Source organism: Oryctolagus cuniculus, chromosome 10 (assembly GCF_051225735.1).
Source record: "Oryctolagus cuniculus isolate XC-2025 breed Fujian yellow rabbit chromosome 10, ASM5122573v1, whole genome shotgun sequence".
Taxonomy (NCBI): domain Eukaryota; kingdom Metazoa; phylum Chordata; class Mammalia; order Lagomorpha; family Leporidae; genus Oryctolagus; species Oryctolagus cuniculus.
Window position 1 is genome coordinate 18,756,036 of NC_142876.1, and position 25,097 is coordinate 18,781,132.

At 43.7% G+C, this 25,097-nt stretch overlaps 1 long non-coding RNA gene across 1 annotated transcript; it reads right to left on the minus strand.

Annotated features, from left to right (window-relative positions):
* LOC149123691 (uncharacterized) lies at positions 1-24,739 on the minus strand. The gene is made up of 3 exons (XR_016215105.1): positions 24,206-24,739; positions 1,121-1,185; positions 1-363 (listed from the first exon to the last, which is right to left on the minus strand). It is a non-coding gene; the product is annotated as an uncharacterized LOC149123691 (long non-coding RNA).
* Positions 24,740-25,097: the final 358 nt, after the last annotated feature.

Below are 25,097 nucleotides of genomic sequence, written 5' to 3' on the forward strand. Positions count from 1 at the left end.
CAACTACTTATAAAACAAATATTCTACAAGATATAAAAGAGTCAAATGAAGGCCGGCGCCGCGGCTCAATAGGCTAATCCTCTGCCTTGCAGCGCCAGCACACCAGGTTCTAGTCCCAGTCAGGGCACCGGATTCTGTCCCGGTTGCCCCTCTTCCAGGCCAGCGCTCTGCTGTGGCCAGGGAGTGCAGTGGAGGATGGCCCAAGTACTTGGGCCCTGCACCCCATGGGAGACCAGGAGAAGCACCTGGCTCCTGCCTTCGGATCAGCGCGGTGTGCCGGCCGCAGCGCGGCGGCCATTGGAGGGTGAACCAACGGCAAAGAAGACCTTTCCCTCTGTCTCTCTCTCTCACTGTCCACTCTGCCTGTCAAAAAAGAAAAAAAAAAAGAGTCAAATGATCGCATTTAAGGGCAAAATGATGTATCATTTTGATTATTTTACCTTTCCCCCAAAATGCAGACATATCCTTGGTATACAGAGCTAAGAATTAAGCTCACATTCTAAAGAAGTGATACATTTCTTAAGATGCTCAAAATGTAAGTTTCCAAAGATAGTGGCACAGCCAAAACATTCTCCAAATATATAAAAAAAAAAAACTTGGAAATGTTGATAATCTAGCATTTTTCATGCTGAAATGTTAACCTGAAGAAATTAGGAGTTCACTTGTTAAAGCCTGGCCCAGATGGTCCAATGCCTTCTATAAATCTCAAAGCAAGAGTGCATGTATTTGGAAAAATTGCTTAAATATCTAATACAAGTGTAATTTGTTTGACCAGCAAACCCAAATGCAAGCATGTCAACAAATTTAAAACATGTGGTACAGAGATTTAGGTCGCACAAACCAAAGTTATATTTGATTAACTTAGCAGTTTAAATGTATGAGCAATATTTTATCTGTAAGACAATTAAAACACAGCTCTTAATAAATTTTTCCATGTAGACACACAATAGGTGCACACATGTAATATACCATACAAGATAGAATAATAAAGCAGCTACAGTAATAATTTCTTAAAATCTTTAGCTGTTTTTTTATTACCATCAATCGATTAGAATTGCTTCCTGCTATCAGTAACTTGAATTAATCAAAGTTGGAACATACAGTGCATTATTGGCTTTACCTGCTTAAAGAACTATCCCAAAGTACTGGATACAATAGAGGTCAGGGGAAGAAGTCCTTTGGAACCTAAAAGGACACATTTAAACACAGAACCAATAATATTTTAACTTCATGAACAGTAAATCTGATTTTTAGGTTTTGGAGAATACAAAACCATGGATGACAAAGGCTTCATATAGCCATGTTTAAAATCATAAACTCATTAACCAACAAGAAAAGGCACTTGCTTATTCCACAAAGTATTTTGAAGGCACCTGTAGGATTTTATAAAACATTTAAACCTTTTAGGCCTACAGGCCTTTCTCATTGAAATAACCATCATGTGTGATAACAATACAAGGTCATTAGACTTTTTAACTTTTGGACATTTGTATCAGTAGCATTTTACATTATAACTTAAAATTGAGCACCACTTCACATCTTGACAGTACCTTTAATACAATCCAAGTAGCCTTATTAGTTGGTGTCTCTACAAGACAAGCGACATAACCTTTGATATTTCCAGGGACGCAACTGGTAATATCAAAATCCAAAGATTTTAGAACTTTGATTTTTTGAATGCCTGTCAAGGATGCCAAGAAGGCTTAAAATATCTAGTTGAAATAAGATCCTTTAACATCATGACATAATATAGATCACATCTGATCATTGTTACAAAGTGATTACTCAAATTCAGTAGGCTTTTTAAAAAAGTTTTAAAATGCAGGTGATTGATAACATGGTGCCTAGCGCCATCTACTGAACAGCAACGATAACTTGTCCCTACAGGTCTTCAGTTACTATATAAATTACAATTTCATTTACATTTCTTATTTTGATGATTTTAACATTTCCCAAAATGTAAATATATCTTGTGTGTAGTTAAGAAGTGTGCTCATAAATAAAATAATACCTTTTTTAAATGCTCAAAACATCATTTCCAAAGATAGTCACTAAGCCCAAAACATTTTTCAAACATGTAAAAAAAAATAGAAAATGTTGATAATCTGGCAATTTCTACATTGTACATTGTAATTAGCTGATTTGGTTCTTCGCTTTTGTTTTGAAATCTTTTTTATTATTATTTAGATATATTGATTCTACTCAGTTTTCCCAAACCTGGTACTTACTTAGAAACGTGTATTTCTTATATGTACTTATGAAAAATGACTGGAAAATATTTTTAAATGTAAAAATAATTGTATGTGTAATGTGCTGATTTGTTCTATTTGAAAGGCCTCATATTTTTTAAGAAAATGTACTGCTTTCTAAATTTAACAGCACACAGAAATACAACTTGCAAGACTTGGACAAAATAGGGACATGAACAGCACCAGGACTGAAGTGAATCTATGATCACTCACCACAGGGCACTGTGTATGGATCCCCTGATGGTGCCCAAAGGCATCTAACAGGTTGAACCTGAAGACCTACTTTATCTCCCACTAAGCTAAAGCTGGCATCTAGCATAGAGAGCACCCCGTATCAGAGCACCTGGATTCAAGTCCCAGCTCTGCTCCCAGTTCCAGCTTCCTGCAATGTACACTCTGGGAAGCACAGACAATGACTCACGTACTTGGGTCCCTGCCACCCATGTGGAAGACTCAGATTAAATTCTTGGTTCCTGTGGCTTCAGACTGGCCTAGCTCCTGCTGTTGTCACAGCTTCCGGAATGAAGGGAACGAACCAGCAGATAGGAGATCCCTGTATGCCTCTCTATATGTCTCTCTGCTTTTCAAATAAATAACTAAAATAAAACAATATATCCTTTAAAAGCTGCCTATCTAGAATGACAGAAATCAAGACCTATAAATTTGCGCTGTGACTCTGGCCTCAGAATCAGCCCTTAAGGCACGTGGATCTGGCTGATAAGCCCATGAGAGTATTACAGGCATATAAAGCCAAGACACTCTGGGGAAAAAAAAAGAAAAAATTCCTAAATGAAATATCTCCACAAGTGAGATCCAGTGGAAAGAACAGGTCATCAAAGAAGGAGGTACCTTTCTCTGAAGGGAGGAGAGAACTTCCACTTTGACTACGACCTTTTCTAAATATGATCAGAGTCGGTGAACTCAAAAGGCTTCCATAGCCTTGGCAACTCATGACAAGAGCCTAGGGTGATTACTGATGCCATAAACAAGAGTGTCAATTTGTTAAGTCAACAACAGGAGTCACTGTGCACTTACTCCTCATGTAGGATCTCTGTCCTTAATGTGCTGTACATTGTGATTTAATGCTATAGCTAGTACTCAAACAGTATTTTTCACTTTGTGTTTCTATGTGGGTGCAAACTGTTGAAATCTTTACCTAATGTATGCTAAACTGATCTTCTGTATATAAAGAGAATTGAAAATGAATCTTGATGTGAATGGAAGGGGGGAGGGAGAGGGAAAGGGGAGGGTTGCGGGTGGGAGGGAAGTTATGGGGGGGAGCCATTGTAATCCATAAGCTGTACTTTGGAAATTTATATTCATTAAAAGTTAAGAAAAAATTTGCGCTGTGAGAAATATTTGATAGCCAAATGCTCACCTATTAGTAAACATGATCTCCTGGTTAGTAATGAGGGGAAACTCTGGAAACATTCTCTGAATTATCAAAGAAAAATAAGCAGTGTCTTTCCTAGGATTTACCTTGACTACAAGCTCCCAGGACCAAATGAACTGAAGAGTGTGGCGTCCCTGGCTCTTTCTGCCTGCATAAGCTGCAGCCTTGTGGGATGCCACCCCGCGAATGGTTTTGGTGGGCAGATGCCTTTCCTGGTAGCCATTGTTATGAATGCTCCTTTCCCACACACTGAGATCACAGGCGTCTTAGTCTGTTCAGGCAGCCGTAACAGAACACTACAGACTGGGTGGCTTATAAACAACAGAAATTTATTTCCCACAGCTCTAAGGGCTGGGGAAGTCCAGGATTATATTCAGTGTCTGGCAAGGGCTGTCTTGCTGGTTCATAGACAGTGCCTTCTCATCATGTCGCCAAAGAGTGGAAGGGGTAAGGGGACACTAATCCCATTCCTGAGGACTCTGGCTTCATGACAATCACTTCCCAAAGGCCTTATCTCCTAATATTATCACCTTGGAAATAAGGTATCAAGAACATATCTTGGATATGTTTGTGTTTGTCTGTAATCTAGCTGAGGGAAGTTGTAATTACCTATCCCCATGTTTGTTTTATGCCTGTCTCCAAGAGGACCAACATTAGACTATCTTTTTGTATTTATCTGTGTAACAGAGAGAGAAAGGGAGAGAGCTCCTACCCAGTGGCTTATTCCGCAAATGCACACGATGGCTGGAGAGACTGAATCCAGTGGTAGGAACTCAATCCAGGTCTCCGACATGGGTGGCAAGAACCCAATGACTTGAGCCATTATGACTGTCTCCCAGGGTCAGCATTAGCACAAAGCTGGAGTCAGGAGCCACAGCAGGAAATCAAACTCAGTTGCATCTTATTTTCAGTGGTAACTGCTGCATCCGAACTGGCATCATAGGCACTAGGCTAAATGCTTTTCTCTTTTGTTCCCTGCTGTGCATGTAATTCCCAACACAATACCTAGTACATTGGCATGTGTACAGTATTGATATAGTAGACACTCTCACTCAATGAAAAGCTTATCAAATTAAAATATTCACCTGGGGAAAGGTAGAGGAGGTAGAAATTTAATGGGAGGGGTCACGTGTCTGGTGCAATGGTTAAGCTGTTGGGTGGGATACCCACATTCCATATTGGAGTGCCTGAGTTCAGTCTCAGCTCTGCTCCCAGTTCCACCTTCTTGCTAATGCACAAGCCGGAGGCAGTAGGTGACGGCTCGAATACTTGGGTCCCTACCACCCATATGGGAAACTCTGAGTTCCTGGCTCCAACCTATCACAGCACCAGGTGTTGCAGGCATTTGGGGAATGAGCCAGTAGTTGTGTGTATGTATTGTGTCTATCTGTCCCTCAGCCTTTAAAATAACCTTTTTAATAAAGAAAGTAAAAATAATAATAACAAAAAAAGAACAAAGAAAAATACAAAAGGTTTGCTTATTGATCTTCACCCAAGGACCCAAAATTGCTCTAGGTATTATTTAGTGAGCCTAAACAATTTATTTGGTTTATGAACACATTTTTTAATTTTTAGTAATATTTGATAGAAAAACACAGTGCTTCTTTTAAGATCTATTTATTTTCTTGAATGAGTTCACAAGAAAGAGGGAGGGGTAGAGGGAAGGAGAGAAAGAGAGAGAGAGAATCTTCCATCCACAGATTTACTCCCCAAATGGTCACAAGAGTCAAGACCAAGACTGGGCCAGGTCAAGGCCAGGAGCTTCTTCAGGGTCTTCCACATAAGTTCAAGGGCCCAACCCCTTAAACTACCTTCTGCTGCTTTCCCAGATGCATTAGTGGGAGCTGGATTGGAAGTGAAGCCATGGGGCTCAACCCGGCACTCATATGGGACACCGGCACTCATATGGGGTACCAGCACTCATATGGGGTTCCGGCAATCATATGGGATACCAGCACTCATATGGGACACGGACACTCATATGGGGTACCAGCACTCATGGGATGCCGGCACTCATATGGGATACCGGCACTGCACACAGCAGTTTTACCACAGCGCCAGGCCTCACAACACTTTCTTCAAGACTCCTTAGAAATGGCTGGAGGCCAGAATACTACCACGTGTGGTGTGGCAGTGAATGCTCACTCAGAGGAGCAGACCAGAGGGAGGGATGTGTTCCATCAGTGTTTTACTACAACATGAGATCTATCAGAACTGTAGGGTTGACTAAAACAGTTTACAGAAGGGTTTTTGTTTTTTCCTTTTTATTGGGGGGTGGGGCTGGGGATGAGTGTCATCCAGGAGGGAAAGCTATTGGATGTGAGTGGAAAAGAACAACAAGAAGTGGAACCTGTAAGGACGAGAGAGACAAATGTGGGCAGGCTGAAACCCACGTCAGTAATCGCCCCAACTGCAGTGCAGAAGGAGGCTGCCGGGAAGCTGATGGGTGGTCTCTGTCCCAAACTACACAACACCCTCCCGTAGGAGCAGCTGTGGGTCCTGCTGCTGCCTATGCCAACCACGGCAGCCGGCAGATCAGCAAACCTGCCCTACCCCCTGCTTCTGCAAGCAAAAGTAACCCACTGCTCCCCACTTCTCTCTTGCAGCCTTGTGCAGAAATGTCTCTGTGGCCCATGCAACTGCAACGAACTCTGCAGGTGAGGGAATGCTGGGAAGGGTCACCTGAGTTTAGCTAAGTGGACTCTGTAGAAATCAGCAACAATTAGTGTCGCTCCCCCTCTTCGTGGAGGAACGACACAGGAGTGCGCTGTTCTTTTGTCTGCTCGGCCCTTCCCGGGTTTGCTCCTAGTTCTTCCCGGGTTGGCTACCGACCCTTCCACCTCCGTGGAAGGGCGGTTCCCCCTGCCACTTTCCCCACTTCCGCGGGGGAGCGGCACACCGCCGGCCGGCTCTCTCGGGGGCTGCTCAGGTGTTCCTTCAGATAGATGTTCCCTCAGGTGTTCCTGGTGCATGCCGTCTCCCTCCTCCTTTATAGTCCTCTTCCACCAATCCCAACTCTGCTACCCACACGCGAGTACGCTGCTCTCCTCCAATCAGGAGCAGGTCCTACAGTTTATTGGTCAAACTGGAGGCAGCTGTGTAGAAGCTGTTTCTCCCTTCTCAGCGCCATATTGTGGGAAAGCAGATGCATAGAATAAGTCTTAATTCCAGTAACTTAGTCTAGTCCGAGTTGCTCCCAGTTGCTCCCCACAATTAGCTTGTTGAGTGATTTATTTTGTTCTAACACCAAGAGTTCCACAAAGGCAGTGCATTACTGAGTCTGCCTCAAATGGACCCTATTTGCTCAGCCTGACACCCCTCTTGGCCTGGACTCAAAATTTACAAAGTCAAGCACATGTAGATGCTAAAATCACATTTATACTTAAAGCTAGTAATTGCCTGAGGAACCCACTTACAGTGATTCCATATAACGTTACAATAATTAAGATGTGATGGTTTCCAGATCATCTTAATAGACAGCACACACTGATGGCTTTCATGTGCCAGAATCACACGAACTGCATTATGTAGGTTGTATCATCTGCCCTCACAACAATCCCTCTCCCTCTCCCTTTCCCTCCCCCGCCGTGTGTGTGTGTGTGTGTGTGTGTGTGTGTGTGTGTTTCTCTGCCTCTCAAGTAAATAAATATTTAAAAACAAGAGCATACAGAGGCGAGAAATATACACAACTTGCCCAGCCAGGAAGTGGTGGAGAGGGGATTCTGAGCTGACAATGTGACTCGAGAGCCTTTCTCAGTTCCTCACCAGGTGTAGCAGTGACTGCAGAGGCGGCTCTCAGATTGCATTTCAAGCGATGCAAGAATTCTGCCACTTACAAAAAGCTGAAACTACTGACTGACTTTATGGTCTCATAAACAGTGTCATGTAGTTTGTTCCAAAACCAAATGCTGAAATGTGATGATTTTAAGATAATATTTCTGGAATCTATTTATAGGAGGAGGAGCCTGTATTTTGAGTGACACAACTTGAGAGTCCTTAACAGTCACTGTCCTATGCTCCTGGGCTGTAACAGTGCTGGGATCTGAGAGTGCTATAATCCAGCTGCGTTCCTTTCAGCTCTGTGCAGGATGAATAATCTCATCCAAAGGAAGGGGGTGGAAGAGAGTCACAGAAATCCTCATAGGAGAACTGAAACCAAGTACTTCCTTTTTTTTTTGACAGGCAGAGTGGGCAGTGAGAGAGAGAGACAGAGAGAAAGGTCTTCCTTTGCCGTTGGTTCACCCTCCAATGGCCGCTGCGGCCTGCGCACTGCAGCCAGCGCATTGCGCTGATCCAATGGCAGGAGCCAGGTGCTTCTCCTGGTCTCCCATGGGGTGCAGGGCCCAAGCACTTGGGCCATCCTCCACTGCACTCCCTGGCCACAGCAGAGAGCTGGCCTGGAAGAGAGGCAACCGGGACAGAATCCGGCACCCCGACCGGGACTAGAACCCAGTCTGCCGGCACCGCAAGGCAGAGGATTAGCCTAATAAGCCGCGGCACCGGCCTGAAACCAAGTACTTCTTAATATACTTTGAATGACCCGCCAGTTCTTTCTGCACTTCTCCTCCTGTAATTAAAGATGACAAGAGTCTGGCCCCAGATTGGAGAACATCAGTGGGCACCTCCTCCCTCAGGAAAAGCTGTGGTTGTTGTATATGACATATGATATATTTGGTGAATTTTTTTGAAAAGAAAGAAACCTAGCACTTCACACATAGCACATGGCCAAATTTTTGCTTAATAGATTAATGCACTAGCAATATACACTAATTGGTAACTCTAGCCCACCAATTCAGTGCTATTCAAACCACAGAACAGAGCAACTTTAATCCTTGGCTCAACTCCAACAAGGTCAGACAACAAAACTACAAAGGGATAAAACATAGGGAGCTGTAAGATGAACAATTTTCACAGCGCACAGTATCAGGAATTATTTGACTTCATCCAGTTGGAGTTGGGGGTACAGGGGTTCTTTTTGGCACTCAGTAGAAACCTCAGGAAGGCCAGACTGAAAAGCGGGAGTAAAATAGCCTCAGCATAATTACCACCCTAGAGATACCATAAAATAACTTAAAAGCCTCAAAAAAAAAAAAAAAAAAAAACACTTTAAGTAATCTAAATACCAGCCAGAAATTCAACACTGTTTAACCTAACTCTCAACAAAACAAAACACACAATGTCCAGCCCTAAATTAAAATTTATGAGACATACAAAAAAGGCCAGAAAATCAGAACCATAAACAAACCCAGAATGACAGAGATGATGGAAAAGCAGACAGGATATTGTAACAACTACTCTAAATATACTCCACGTGTTCAAGACAGTAAGCAAAAACAGATCAGTTGTTGCCGGGGGCTACAGCTGGGGGGGAAGGGTTCCAGAATGGGGCAAAAACGCATTTTTTTCTTGCAATAGAAACTGTGTTCAAGATCTCCAAGGAAACAGAACTACTAGGAGAGAGACATGGAGGTGGAGATTTGTTATGAGAAGTCACAATCTGCCCCTGCAAACTAGAGACCCCACAGAGAAGCCGGAGTCCAAAGGTCTGACAACTGGGGAAGCCGACAGTGGAAATTTCAGTTTAGAGGCAGAAAACCAACATCCCCGCTCAACCAGGCAAGAAGGAAGAAGGAAGGGGAGAACTCCCCCTCCCTTTGCGTTTGTCCTACTCAGAGCCTCAGCACACTGAGTGAGGCCACCCGCCTGGGGAAGGTGACTCACTTCACTGAGTTCACCCGGGCATTCAGATGTGAATCCCATCCAGAAACACTCTCATACACACTCTCAGAAATACTTCACCCGGGCACCTTGTGGTACATCAGATTGACAGACAGTATTAACCATCACAGAACTGTCTGGGTCTCACTGGTGGTGGCATTACTGGGGCACACAACTGGGATGAGCACATGGTACTGTATTTAAACTATTCCTTATCAGTTGTGTTGCATGAATCCAGCTCTCCCACTCTTTCTTTCTTAAAAGTTATTCATGTTTGTTTCTATTTGAAAGGCAGGGAAACAGAGACACAGACCAAGAGATCTCTCATCCAATCATTTACTCCCCCAAATCTCTACTACAGCCAGGCTGGGCTAGGTGAAAACAAGAAGTCCAGAACTCAATCCAAATCTCCCAAGTGGATGGCAGGAACCGGAGTACTTGAGCCATCACCACTGCACCCCAGGGTATACATTAGTAGGAAGATGGAATCAGGAACAGAGCTGTGACCTGAACCTAGGCACTCTTGTGGACTATGAGTGTCCCAAGCAGTGCCTTAAGCACCCATGGAATGCCTGCCCCTTCCACACTTAGCTAGGGGTTTTTTGTTTGTTTGTTTTCACTTATTCTCTCTTTTGGCTAAGTTCAAGGAGTTCTGAATTCTGCTTACTTAGAAATTGTTTCCTGAGACAGAAAAAAACTGAGCAGGTCAAACAGCCCTAGTAAATGGAAAAATTCTTCCAAGAATAGAAGTCAGCGCTGTAAGTAATGCAAAATAACTGTATATGTATAAAGGCTAGAGTTGAGTAGACAATTTATTTTTAAAATGTTTAATGCCAATATTAGTCCGCCATTGATCAAGAACCTACTTATTTGCATAATGTCATGACAACTCTCAACCATGATATTAAATAAATATAGCTGCCTGTTTCATCTTTCTACTGCCTGCTACAAATTTTCACCAAATGAGGAAGGAAGGGTTGACAGTGAGAAAAAGAAAGAGCAGGAGAATGAAAGGCCAACAGCCGCAGAAAATTGCAGTCTTTCTTCTTGCTTTGAGGGTTAGAACAACTACTACCAGGAGAAAAAAAGAAAACATTAGTCCATTGGCTTTTTGCACATATACACGTGAAAGGAACATCTGCTATAAAAAGGTTTCTCACTGTTCTGGATACTAAAAGGAACGTGGTTTGACGTCCTTACTCAGTGACCCACTATGGCCTCCCAAACACAGAAGCCAAAGCAAGTCATCACAATAAAAGCAGAGTGCAAATCCAGAAAATAATTTTTACAAAATGTAGATTTTCTATGCCTGAATGCAAGATACCCCTCATGAAACAGGCCATCTCCAACTGTGTGTGTGTGTGACCACATTCAGAAAAAGAAGGACCCTTGTTTGCCCTTAGTAAAATCATTGCAGAAGAAAATTCCATACTGCACTAAATGCATTAATAGGAATATCTTTATACACCATGTGGGTGTTCCTGAGGAAACAGTAAATGTGCTCCCTAATTTTTTTTAAAAAGGAAGTATGCCTATATTTTGACTTTAAAAATAAAAAGCTGTTCTGAGAGTTAAATTTACTCTGATAAAAATGAAAAATGGTGCTCTTAAATTTTATTTTTTTATCTGTTCAGACTCAGACTACCTGTACAAGTCACAGTAAGAAAGAAAGAATTGTGATTTCAGAAGTATTAAAAGTTATAGGACATCTTTACTAAAATTTCATATAAAACAGGAATAATTCTATCTCCTTTTGCCCATTTTTCCTTCAGGAACAATAAAATATTAGCAAAGTCTGGGCTCAATGATATTTTCTATTTGCATGCATTTAATGTAGATAGAAATCGTTAACTTTGACAAACTGGTTAAATCAACACATATGGAGCATGTATACAAATGTTCATTGGGCACTTTTCTTAGTTGGCCATACAAAAATGTTAAGAATTTGCTCTTTTTTCTAGAGAGAAAAAGGTAGTAATCTCAAAAAAAAATTGTCTTAAGGGTTATGGCTTTCCAACGCTTTTCACTATTCTCAATGAACCAAAACTAACACTAGGAGCAGGAATCCTATTGAATGGAAGAGTGCATTCTGCTTCCTTGTGTTGGTCTTAAGTGGGAAATGGGGGTAAAAAGTAGGGAAGCTGCACACGATGCAGACCACTCATACTCAGGAATCCTAATACAAACAAGATGTCAGTTCTATCCAGGATGATCCATATCTTCAATACAATTCCATTCCAGATTTAACTAAGGCTTTGTGTAAAATTTGACAAGTCTGTGCTAAATTTCACTTGCAGAAAATCAAATATTTTAATGAAAAAGATAAAGCATGTCCTTCCTCTAATGAATATCACTACACAATTTCATGATTAAGACATGGTGATTTTGGGGTTTTTCCTCTCTAGGAGCCCCCCTCCTGGCCACTCCACCAGAAAGTCTCTGAATTACATAATATTTGCTTTTAAATACATCTTGCTTTTCTTTCTGCCTTGAAAAAAAAAGATATGGTGATTTTGACATGGTAGAGACAAAAAGGCAGTTGAAACATATTAAAATGCAAATATTGAGCCTCAATATGTCACTGATTAATATTACAAATCAGTGGGAAAGAATGAACTATTTGATAAATGGCTTGGAGTCCATTGGTTTCCATATAGAAAAATATGATTTAAATCCTTAATTTCCTATCATAGACCAACATCCACTTTAGGGGGATTTAAAGTCTAAATTTTCAAAATCGAATGTAGGATAACTTCTCTGAATTATGAAAAGAGGAAATCTCACACAATGTAGAAAAAGCACACGTCATTAAAGAGGAAATATCAATAAATTAAAACACATCATCCCTGAAACTCCTCAATTTAAAAAGACACACTAGAGCCAGCGCCGCAGCTCACTAGGCTAATCCTCCACCTTGCGGCACCGGCACACCGGGTTCTAGTCCTGGTTGGGGCGCTGGATTCTGTCCCGGTTGCCCCTCTTCCAGGCCAGCTCTCTGCTGTGGCCAGGGAGTGCAGTGGAGGATGGCCCAAGTGCTTGGGCCCTGCACCCCATGGGAGACCAGGAGAAGCACCTGGCTCCTGCCATCGGATCAGCACGGTGTGCCAGCGCGCAGTGCGCCGGCCGCAGCGGCCATTGGAGGGTGAACCAAAGGCAAAGGAAGACCTTTCTCTCTGTCTCTCTCACTGTCCACTCTGCCTGTCAAAAAAAAAAAAAAAAAAAAGACACACTAGAGTAAGGTATTGTGGTGCAGCAGGCTAAGCCTCTGCCTGATGTTCACATCTCATATCCCAATGCCAGTTTGAGTCCTGGCTCCTCCACTTCTGACCCAGTTTCCTGCTTATGCATCCTGGGAGGCAGTGGATGACAGCTCTCAAGTTCTTGTGCCACTGCCACCCATAAGAGAGACCCAGGTAGAATTCTGGGATCCTGACTGTGGCCTGGTCCAGCCCACTTAAGGAGTGAAACAATGGATGGAATATCTGCCTTTTTCCGTCTCTCTACCTCCGACACTCTACCTTTCAAATAACTAAATAAAAAAATAAATCCTTTTTAAAACGGAAAAAAATAAAATCACTTAAGTATGCACTTTTAAAAAGGTGATTTTTATGATATGTAGATTATATCTCAGCTAAGCTGGTATTTTAAAGCAGAGACTTAAAGGAATAACCTACCATTTTATGCCTGTAAGATTGGCAAAACTTTCAGTCTAGCAATACCATGAGTATGGAAAGATGTGGAATGTATTGTTGGAATCAATTCTGGTATGATGCAAGTATAATTGCTACAGCTACTTTGGAAAGAAATTGATCTGTGTCCAATATACTTGAAGATCTTTATACTCCATCACCCAAAAGTTCACTTCCATGTGTACAAACTGGAGCACATATGATCTAAAAGACATGTATAAAATGTTCACAGCAATATTACTATCAAAGCATTTTCAAAGTCATTTAAATGATTACCAACAGTAAGATGTCTAAATTTGGGGATATTCAGTAGGAGTGATTAGCCTAGTGGTTAAGGCACCCATTAAAATGCCTGTGTCCCTTATCAAAGTGCTTGGATTTGATGCCTGACTCCAGCTTCCTGCTAATGCACACCCTTGGAGGCAGCAGGTGATGGCTCAAGTAATTGGGTTCCTGCCAGCTATGTGGGAGACCTGGATTGAGCTCGCAATTCCTGGCTTCAACCTGACCCAGCCTCAGCCATTGTGGACATCTGGGGAGTAAAACAGCAAGTGAGAACTCTCTGTCTCTTTCACTCTTCATCTCTTACCTATCAATTATATAAAAATTTTATAAAAAAGAATAAATTGTGGGATATTCATAAATGAAATACTACATAGTAGCCAAGAAAAAAGAGAGCTACAGGAGTCATCATGGCAAAACCATGTTGTCATCACTTGGGGGGGGGGGGGCATAGGGGATGAATCTGAAGGAAATTCAAGGAATACAACCAGAACATCATATCATCTCCACCTGTGAAATGTTTTGAGTTTCCAAAATCCTTGACAGATATAGCAAGACTAATTTGTAACATCTGGATAGTGATTCATGAGTGCTCAATATCTTACTTTTGTGTGTTACACATGTCAAACAATTTCATAGGAAATATGTAAAACTCCTTTGGTGTTTAACAGACATGCATGGTTCTAAAATCATAGCAAATAATACTTTGGTGTGAGTATATATGTTCTAGTCAAATAGTTCATAACCCAAAATCAAACAAATGGCACAGAACTACAGAATGTCCTAGAAACAAGTCCAATGAAATGGGAGGGGGGCTGAATTGTTCTCTACATTCTTACTCAGAAGCACCTTTTACAAATGAGATGTGGTAGGCCGGCGCCGCGGCTCACTAGGCTAATCCTCCGCCTTGCGGCACCGGCACACCGGGTTCTAGTCCCGGTCGGGGCGCTGGATTCTGTCCCGGTTGCCCCTCTCCAGGCCAGCCCTCTGCTGTGGCCCGGGAGTGCAGTGGAGGATGGCCCAAGTGCTTGGGCCCTGCACCCCATGGGAGACCAGGAAAAGCACCTGGCTTCTGGCTCCTGCCACCGCGGCGGCCATTGGAGGGTGAACCAACGGCAAAGGAAGACCTTTCTCTCTGTCTCTCTCTCTCACTGTCCACTCTGCCTGTCAAAAAAAAAAAAAAAAAATGAGATGTGGTACAGTGGGTAAGGCCTGTGATGCCAGCACCCAACATGGGCGCTGGTTTGTGTCCCAGCTGCTCCACTTCTGATCAAGCTCCATGCTAATGGCCTGGGTAAAGCAGCAGAAAATGGCTCAAGTGTTTGAGTCCCTGCCACCCATGTGGGACCCTGATGAACCTCCTGGCTTCAGCTTGGTCCAGCACTGGCCGCTGTGGCCATCTGGTGAGTGAACCAGCAGATGGAAGATATATATATACATATATATATATATATATTTTTTCTATAACTTTGACTTTCAAAGAGAGAGATGTGAAATCTTTATAGTGGGACCCAGTATCTCCTTCCTTCTTTAAATGTAACTCACTAAATATCCATTGCGTTAGACCATGCTCTTTCATAACCTGCCTAATTCATCATAACACAGTGCTTGTCCTAGTTGTGGGCATTTTTCAATGCTAACTTCTCAATTTGTTTTTCCAGCGAAGACCCAGTGTTCAGTGTCCTGAGAACCCCCTAAGTAGAAAATCATCAATGGAGTCACTGCTCCAACTGTTCCCACTGGGTGTGTTTTCCTTCCTTTTATATTTGCAGGCAACTCCAGCTGTGATATCTTCCATTTTAAGAGAGATGTAAGACAATGAACCAAAAAAAAAAGTCAGAGGTAAAGAAATATGTGAGACTAACAAAGCAGTGAGAAATGCTGGGCCACCTTCCACCCTTAACGGAGAATCACGTGAGGACATAAGCATGGCAGCCCTGAAGTAGGGGCTGCACCCGCCTTATCAGACTGCAACTGTGGCCAAAATTTTACATGGAAAACAATGTAAGGGCAACTGTAAAATTCTTTATTTGGATGCAAAAATCCTAGGGCCACCTGCACAGAATAAAGACTAAATGATTTAGCAGTCATGTGTTAAATATTTTTAATTTGTTTAATTGGGTGGAATATTCATGTCAGCAAGCAGTGAATATGAATGAGAAAATAAAAGGCTACTGCAACTTTAGACAGCACATAGGAGGAAGAAGACCTGCTCACAAGGCCCAGGTTCAGCGTCCACATCTGCATCTAATTCTGGACACCATATTTTAAGGGTTGTTTTGAGCACATTTAAAGAACAGTAAAAATGGTGAAGGAACCAATGTCCATTTTAAGAGAAAAATGCAGGAAACATTTAAGAGACCCAGAGTCCTAGAGAGGTAGACAAGGAGCTCATCAGAGAGCAGTCCGAATCCTGCTGGATACAGCATGATTTTTTGGCCACACTAGGGGCTGGGCTGAGTTGTGGAGTACCCAAAGTAAAGGGGATTTCCAATCTTGGTATTATAGAGAGTGGTTACTCTTTATAAGACATGAATATTGTCACTACCCAATTTGTAGAGATCAGGTGCCTAAACATAAATAAAAGTGTAACTTACTTTATAAGATTAAATATACAAAGAGACAGAAGACAGAACTTCAGGAGATGATGCAATGGTTCAGCACCTTGGTTGTGTCAGTGGATGCATGATTCCATACATTTGTCAAAGCCCATGAGACACAAGAAATAAGTTTCACTCTTTGTAAGTTTTAAAATAAACAGCCAGGGAAAACATTTTGCTTAAAATAAAGCAAAGCTAATTTAACCCAAAGACAGCATCCTGTTTAGACCATAGCACACACTGGATTCTAAACTCCAGGGGCCCAAGCATTTCATTCTGTTGATGCTCTTTGGGTGGTGGATATGCACTGAGAAAGCAAAGGCACATTTTGGTCTGGCTACATCTTTGCTCACTCCCGAAGGGGCCACTGATCCTCATTCTTACATGCAGCCTTGGAATCAGCCCAGAAAACAGGGGCAGCAAAAGAGAGGCCCACCCCTGGAAGCTGCAAGATACAATTTCCCGGTGGCTCCCAAATGAGCTATAATAAACCAGGTACCTTCCACTAAGAGATTTTCATACAAATCCTGCAGGCTTTACAAACACTGCACCGCAGGAACCGGAGAAGCCCACACCCCACAAGTCAGCCATCGTCACCCAATCTAAATGCACCAATGTGACCCAACGTCCCCTCCTCTCCACTCTCCCAGCCCTGCCCTTGTGCTCAGTGGTACTGAGAGTATCCTCAGGAAACTCCCTTTATTCTCAAACTCTTCTCTAAGCCTTCTTTCAGTTTTCTTCCCTAAACCTATTCCTCCACCAGGTTTTCTCATCTCAGTAAATTATAGAAAAATCCACCAGATTGTTCAAGTCAAAACTGGAGAATTTATCCATGATTTCCTATTTTCAATCATACTTGCATCCTGTCTTTCAGAAAAGCCATCAGTTCTCTACCACATGCCCATCTCTGTCCATCTCTCTTCATCTCTGTCACTGCCCTTGTGATCCAAGAGGCACCAACACCCTCCTATGCCCTCTCCACTCCCCACAAATGCCATCATTCCTCAGTGAGTTCTGCCTCCTCTCTGCGCTTTTCTTGCACCACTCTGGCTTCATCCACTGCAGCACGTTGAATTGTGCCCCAAAATAAAATATGTTGAGTCCCCACCCCAACTCTGTAAATGTGACCTGTATGGAAACAGGGTCTTTGCAGATGTAATCAGGTTAAAATGATGTCCCTAGAGCACGCCCTAATGCAATGCCTGGGCTCCTGACAGCGGGAAAATGCCACGCGAAGACAGTCACAGGGAGAACACCAGGGGATAACAGAGATTACAGTGAGGGGGCTACAAGCTGCGGAGCACCAAGGATGGGGGGGGGGTCACCTGGCCTTGCTGACAGCGTCATTTCAGCCTTCAGACCTTCAGAACTGTGAGACAGTAAACGTCTGTTATGTTAAGGCAGCCTGTGTGTGGTCGCTTGTCATGGCAGGCAGAGGAGAGTAACACGCCCTCTATACTCAAGTCGCATGGACTAATTTGAGTTCCACAAGCACACCAAGCTTGTTCTTGACTTAGCCACACTTTCCAACTTTTTGCCTCTGAGCAGAATATTCTCCTATAGGACCAGCTCTTACATGGTATTCACCCATCAGCCTAAATAGCATCTCCCTCATTACCATCAAGCATTTCTCTAAAATAGCGTCCTCTTTGCATAATCCACACTGCCTTATATTTCACCTAATTGCCTATGCGTCATCTGTCTCCTCCCTTAGTGACACGTGCCATAAGAATGCTCACTTCATCTTATTCCTCTTATCTCCAACGACGGATACTGGAAAAACAGGGCGCAGGCTGCTCACTGCAGGACACTCAATTCAGAGACAAGCGTTGACTAGGGAAATAGTCAAGAGGCCAGGAACGCTGGAGGGAAAGCAAAGATCGTCAAACTCGACAGCTCTTTCCCATCTTGCTAGTTATCCAGACCATTTTTAAAGGATGAATGGGGATTGGGAGAAGTTAGGGACGTTAAGGGGTCAGGTGATTTGTCAAGCCAATTTCTGAGGTAGGCTTGGCAAGACTGTTCATGATGGGCAGCTGTAGCTCCTGGTGAGGTCTTACAGTGCCAGTCATTTCCCTGTAGTCAGACCCTGGAATTCTTAAGCATCATTTGCCTGTTGAGCTAAACAAAACTTCTGATTACTCACAAGATCAACAATTAGCTCTCACTAATCAGAATGTCATTTCCCTGTAGTCAGACCCTGGAATTCTTAAGCAAGCATCATTTGCCTGTTGAGCTAAACAAAACTTCTGATTACTCACAAGATCAACAATTAGCTCTCACTAATCAGAATGTGAAAGGGGAAAGGAAGATGTATTATCACAGTTACAGGTGTATGACGACCAGTTGTGAGGTTACAACATGAAAATAAGAAAGATAAATCCATACGGTTACACTATCTCCACAGTGCTTCTTTCTGGTGAATAGGGTGACCACCTGGTCCCAATTTGCCCAGGTCTTTCCTTGTTTGAAAACTCCTGTCCTGGTAGGCCCCTCTGTCCCAGGAAAACCAGGACAGCTGGTCACTCTACAAGTGGACACCATCACTCCAATTACCCATAAATACTGGGAACTGGATGTGTTAACTTTTTGAACTAAAATCTAACATCATGTAGTTGAGGATTCCAGTCACAAGGTGGCACTAGATTGCTATATTTATTAACACGCCAGCTTTCATGAAAATCTGCTTCATGGAGAGAGACTACATTCTAATTAATGTATGCAGAACCTCAGCTATTTGTCATAGTACAAGCAGAGCCTTCTTTAAGACTGAAGCACATGCTTTTGGAGAATTAATTCCTATGTACAATCATTACCTTTTCCCATGTGGAAAATTGTCTTTACAAACACCGTACTTTAAATGATACACAATTTTTTGTAATTTTGTAAATTTTGCAAATTTGTAAAATGACACTTACAAAGATATTTACTTGGACAAGTAAAACTGTGAATAAATAACAGGTCATATCTAGGGATTTAAACATAGAAAGTATTTATTTATTCATTGTGTTGACCACCTGAAGATTTTGAAGGCGGCAGAAGAAATCAAGTTTGCCAGAAAAATCTAACATTAGAATGTTCTGAAATCACACTTTCCTCAAGTTTAGCCATCTTAGGGAAATGACAACCCCCCACCAGGATCATTTTCTAACAGGATCTCATAAAATCACTAAGGAAAAAAGGAACCTTCTTGAGAATTCTTGTCTGTGTTGCAGATTTGCTGCGTTGATTCCTCCAGAGATTAAATTGTCCTCAAGGGAACAAGTTTCCAAACAGAGGCCATGATTTAAGGGAATCCATCTTCCTCTCAATGCCCACAAGCCAAGACAGTACAATCCGATTTCGGCAAGACAAAACACCATTTTTGTAAACACACCCAAGCTATTTATAAAGAATGCATGTTCATAGCAAGAGTAAACGCATGAGCTGACATAACATGCACAAGTCATCACGGCTGTGGCCTCCAGGGAAGAATTAAGGCAAACAGGACCAGTGGATCAAAGGGACACCAGTATCAAAAGCAATATTTACTGATGTGTTCATCTTTGTCACTCCTAACACTTATATTATTTTCCTTTTTTCTAGTGTGTCCAATCATAAAATGAAGAAATCAACAAAGAAATATTGCTCGAAGTGGTCATTTGACCTTCCCTGTCTTCAGATACTAAGACATATTTTCCATGAACTTTGTTAAGACTCTGGTAGAGATCACGGCCTCACAAGAGAAGAGGGACGGAATCAGGGTGAGAAGAGAGGACAAAGAGATGTGACTGCTGGGAAACCAGATGGCGCAAGAGGAAGCTTGCTCCTCGCACAGCAGCGGAGGGGATGGACTGACAAGGAAACTCCTGGCAGCTTTGAAATGTCCTCTTGTGGTAGCAGCTTTGTCCCACACAAGCCCAACATAATGCAAGAAAGCAGCTCAGAGTTACGACTGGGAAGACGTGTGTGGAATTCTCAAAGTTCTGTCCTTCCTTATGGTGTTAAAAAAAAAAAAAAAAAAAAAAAAAAACAGCTTTGCAGTAGCTACTTCTCCCCCCCACACACAGAAAAGATATTTTAATGTGTCTTTAGACAGCAAGACTTTTAATATTTTCAATATATTTATAGCACTTGGTTTGGAGCAATGCCGATTCTACAAAAACTTGCTGTCTTATCCCTGAGGCTAAAATCCACAATGCTAACTCCCATGCAGGAAGCTCAGGCACACGCAAAAGCCAATAAAGTACGAGAAGACATTTATCCAACAGCTCATGAGAAGTAAGAGGGGATGAATATATGGTATTTCCATTGAAATGATCACAGATGTGCCAAAAATGCGTTTATTTTAACCACTTTCAATCAACACGTTTTAGACCGTGTGGCAGGCTCTACTCTCTTTTAGCAGGATGGGGAGAGGCTCAGGAGCTACCTGGTTGCCATCTATGTTTAAGGTCTTGCCAGCTTTTCTGTCACTTGAACAGGAGCCAGGGTAGTAGCAGTTAGTGACGCTGCTCATTGAGGGGTGTATTTTTGCATGCTTGTTTCTCAGATGTGTTTTTTAAGAGTCATAACTGAATAAGTGGGCTGAAGTGGAATGGTGGGACCACTAGACTACCATCATGCACACACACGTTCAGTGGCAGGAAACTGAAATGTGGATGAGTCCTTCACAGATATTTGCAATTAATTAAACCTTCTCTCTTTGGGATTAAAAGACAAAGCCGTCACGCTCCAAAATGCATTGACAGAAGAGTTACATAGTAAAGTAAATAGATCTTGATTTCAGAGAAGCAATATTTACAGTGGTTAGATGCAGTCAACTATCAAAATCCTGTAGAATGTAGGACAGTGTACTTGGATTCCCCTGTCTCAGCCTCCTCATCTGTAAAATGACAATACATAGTTCACCAAAGCTTCAAGAAGAGAAACATGCATCAGTATTTGCAAAGACTTAGAACCACACCTGGCACCAAGAAAGTACAATTATTATATAAGCTACCTTCCAGAGAAAACATTCAAGGGAATTTTTTCTTGCCTATAATCCTTAGTGGAATATGTGTTGGTTTTAGTGGTTGATTTCTGTGTATCTGATTCTGACAAGGGCAGCTCCACAGGCAGCCAGTTTGCACAGAGAAGACCCCCTGCCCCTCCCTAGAAGGGCCCCTTGTGGCTTCCTGCTCTGCACCCACTGCCTGAACATTTTCCAGACTTTTTGAACAAAGGCTCTGTGCTTTGATTTTGCCCAGGGCCCCAGCAGTGATGCTGCCCATCCCGACTGTGACCCCCATGCTCCCTGTCTTGTTCTGGAGCCAAGAAGCCCAATGCTGGTTGTGAGGCCCTCTTTCTGCTCCAGGTTTGGGGCACTTCCCCCTGCAGCAAGGACAATAAAGAGGTAAAAACGCTCTCAGGCATCTTGCAGGGCCATTCACCCACAGAATGCACCTATCCACACACACTGGTAGAGAAGGAATTAAAAAAAAAAAAAAAGAGGAAAGAAAGTTCCTCTTTCGTGGAAATACAACTTACGTAAAACCATGTTTTACTCAATACCACCCTTCCTCGCCAGCAGTAAAATCAGCAAGTGCAAAGCCTCTGCTCTTCCTCTGGGTCCCTTCTTTCTTAGCAAAGTGGCTTAGGACAGAAGGGAGCAGCAGTACAGTCTGTCGTTCTCTTTTTAAAGTCTTTATTAATTGATTTTTATTTGACAGAGATACAGAGAGATGGACATCTTCCATCTGCTGATTCATTCCCCAAATGCCTGTCTCCCAGCTCACCCTACACAGACAAGGCATGGGGGCTGCCTCTGGGTGCCACAGGACAGAAGGAGTCACTGCATCAAGTCCCTGCTGACCTGACAGGCATCCACCTCTAGCGCCAGACCAATGAGGAGCAAGCAGTCCCTGAATCCTAACAGCAAAAGTCCCCCGACTGCCCTAGTAGGGGCGTCCCCAATCTGCATGTGTGCCCAGAACAGCCCAATGTGACCATCTGTGATCTTTCTGGGGTGGTGGTAGTGCGCAACACCACCATTTCTGAGTGTGCTGTGTGCAAAGAAAATCCAACAATGCATGCACAGAACACCCAGCCTGGTGCAAACCTTGTAGAAGGTGGTGAACCAGCACCACAGGCCAGGTGCAGACCAAAGTGCTGGGTGCAAAGGAGAAACTGTGTGTCTTTTCAGTGCCATAAAAGTACTTGCTCAGCCCCCACTGTGGAGCCAGTCCCGCCATGCTGTCTCCCGCCATGCTGTCTCCCTTGCGCTAGGCATAAGCCCCCAATAAACCTTGTCTGGGTTGCCCGTTGGCCTCTTGTCAATTGCTGTTTGCAAGGAAGCCAAAGAACCTGGGGTCGCAGCACCTGGGACTCAATTTCAAATTGTTTTCAAATGAGGACAGCCACTGTTAGACCCAGGGACAATGTGAGATCAAAAGAAGACAAGGGGTAACAGCCTGGCATCTTCTGGAAGGTGGGGTAGTCTTCCCAGCGGGAAACAATTCACTTCTGCTTTCTTTCCCAGGGACGAAATGTGCGCCCCAGTCTCAAAGGAGCTGGCTTCATTTTCCAAGTGGAAAAACTGAGTGCCAGGAACACTAAATTACTCCATAAAGGTTTCAAAGGAAAGGTTAAGTGAAGATATGCACGTTAATGAAATAATCGCTGATTGCACAAGTTCTTTGAGTGAGTCACAGAAACGAAGATAAATAAGAAACATGCGTGTTCCTGGAAGGGCTCACAAGCCAGTCGGAGTCTCCTTTACAGGGTAGATAATTGCCAGAGTCGTGAGCATTCTAATTAGGCAAATACAGAAAGTGCTGAGGCATCATCTGTTCCCCTGCAGGCCTTGGCGAAGGCTCCGAAGGCAGGGCTGGTGGGTTCACCACTTGGGGAGGGGGAGGGCACTGAGCTAGAGCAGAGACCCAGGCAGGCAGGCGGCTGGTGTAGGAATCGGTACTCACAGGGCGTCTGTGCAAAGACAGGCAGACGACAATGCACAGATAAGGAGAAAACCTCGCTCTGCGGGTGAGTCACTGGGAATCGGGTTTTCGAGCCAGGATTCTGTAACCAGAACCGTTCAAGAAGGTAACTGTGGGGTGGGCTTTGGAGGCCCACACGCCATACTGGAGCACCTGTGTGTGAGTCCCCGCTCTGCTCCCATGCTAGCCTCTTGCTAATGCTCACTCTGGGAGGCAGCAGGTGACAGCTCAGGTACCTGTATCCCTGACCCCCACATGGGAGGCCCAGACTGTGTTCTGGGCTCCTGCTTCAGCCTGAACCAGGCCTGACTGCTGCAGGTCTTTGCCGAACGAATGAAGAGATTCCCCCCACCCCCCGCCCCGAGGCCTTTCAAATAATTTTTTTTCCTTAGTGCATATTATGCACTGGGGTTGAAAAATAAGGCAGAGGAATTTATCAGTAAGGAGACTATTCCAACTGTTGTCCTATCTGCACAATGCAATATTATTCCAACATTAAAAGAAATGAGGGCTTGACGCAATCTGACACACAGATGAGCCTTAACAGCATGCTATGGGAAAGCAGCTGTCACAAAAGGCCACTGCACTTACACCATGGTAGATCTGTGGCTGCCAGGGGCTGGCGGCCATGGACTTGAGGTTTCTGAGTAACGTGTACTTTTAATTATTACCTTCTTTTCATTTCGTTTCAGAAGCAACTTGAAGCTATGTATGCAAATGCACATACTCTACAAAAGCAGTAATATAAAAATAGAGCCTGCAAGCAAGTCAGAGCTAATGTGGGCAGCAAATGCATGAACTTTCAGTCCAGGTTCCTGTCTCCCGCAGAGGCACTAAGAGGAGGCTGATGGCGTGCACCAAGAGACAGAAATTACTTAGCAGTGAGGAAATAAACGCACATTCACACCGAGAAATACCCAACGTGAGAGAGTTACCCATAAACAAGAGATTAAAAAAATCCAAAAAAGGCCGGCGCGGCGGCTCACTAGGCTAATCCTCCGCCTTGCGGCGCCAGCACACCGGGTTCTAGTCCCGGTCAGGGCGCCGGATTCTGTCCCGGTTGCCCCTCTTCCAGGCCAGCTCTCTGCTGTGGCCCGGGAGTGCAGTGGAGGATGGCCCAGGTGCTTGGGCCCTGCACCCCATGGGAGACCAGGAGAAGTACCTGGCTCCTGGCTTCGGATCAGCGCGGTGCATTGGCTGCAGCAGCCATTGGAGGGTGAACCAACGGCAAAGGAAGACCTTTCTCTCTGTCTCTCTCTCTCACTGTCCACTCTGCCTGTCCAAAAAAATAAAAAATAAAAAAAATCCAAAAAGCTACCTCTGAGTTGGAGAAGCCCGTCCACACAGTCAGTGGCGGAGAGCAGAGCCAGAAGCCAGCGCATCCCAGGTAGGAAGACAGGGCCTTCCGGCTTTCACCTCTTTTTCTATGGAAGTGGGCGGTGCCCCTGCCGGACAGTCCACCCGGAAGGGGTCTGAGCCTCCGCCGGGTCCTGGCTGCAACAGGGGCATCCTGGGAACCTGGAGGTATCCATCGGCACTTAAAGAGATAGCATTAGTTTACAAGGATACAAGCGTTTCCCGCCAACACTGTGGTGCAGGGGATTAAGCCGCCGCCTGTCACCCACATCCCACGTGAATCCCTCTGCTCCACTTCCGAGCTAGCTCCCTGCTAACGCACCTGGAAAAGCAACGGAAGATGACCCAAGTGCTTGCGCCCCTGCACCCATGTGGAGAATCAGATGGAGCTCTTGGCTCCTGGCTTCAGCCTGGCCCAGCCCCAGGCGTTGTGGTCATTTGGGGAGTGAATCAGTGAATGGAACATCTCTCTCTTCCATCTCTTCTGCTCTCTCACTTTAACTGCCTTTCAAGTAAATAAATAAATATTAAAAAAAAAAAGAACCTCAGCTCACCTAAACTTCATCTAGTTACACCATGTCAAAGGGATATTACTAACAGTATATATAATATAAATGATCAACTAACACTTGAGAGAGATGTCCTATGCAGAAATGTCAATCAAAAGATCTCTTGCAATTGCTGAAAGTGGGCGCACATGAAGGAGGACTTGAGACGTGGGCTCAGCTGGTTACAAGAGCCCCACTGGCTAATGAGGGGTCTGGATGCCTCGGCTTCCTGTTAACTGAGTTTTTTCTATGTAAGGTTTTCCTGTTTTGTAGCTGAAACCAGTGCCGCAGTCCATGCCCAGGTGT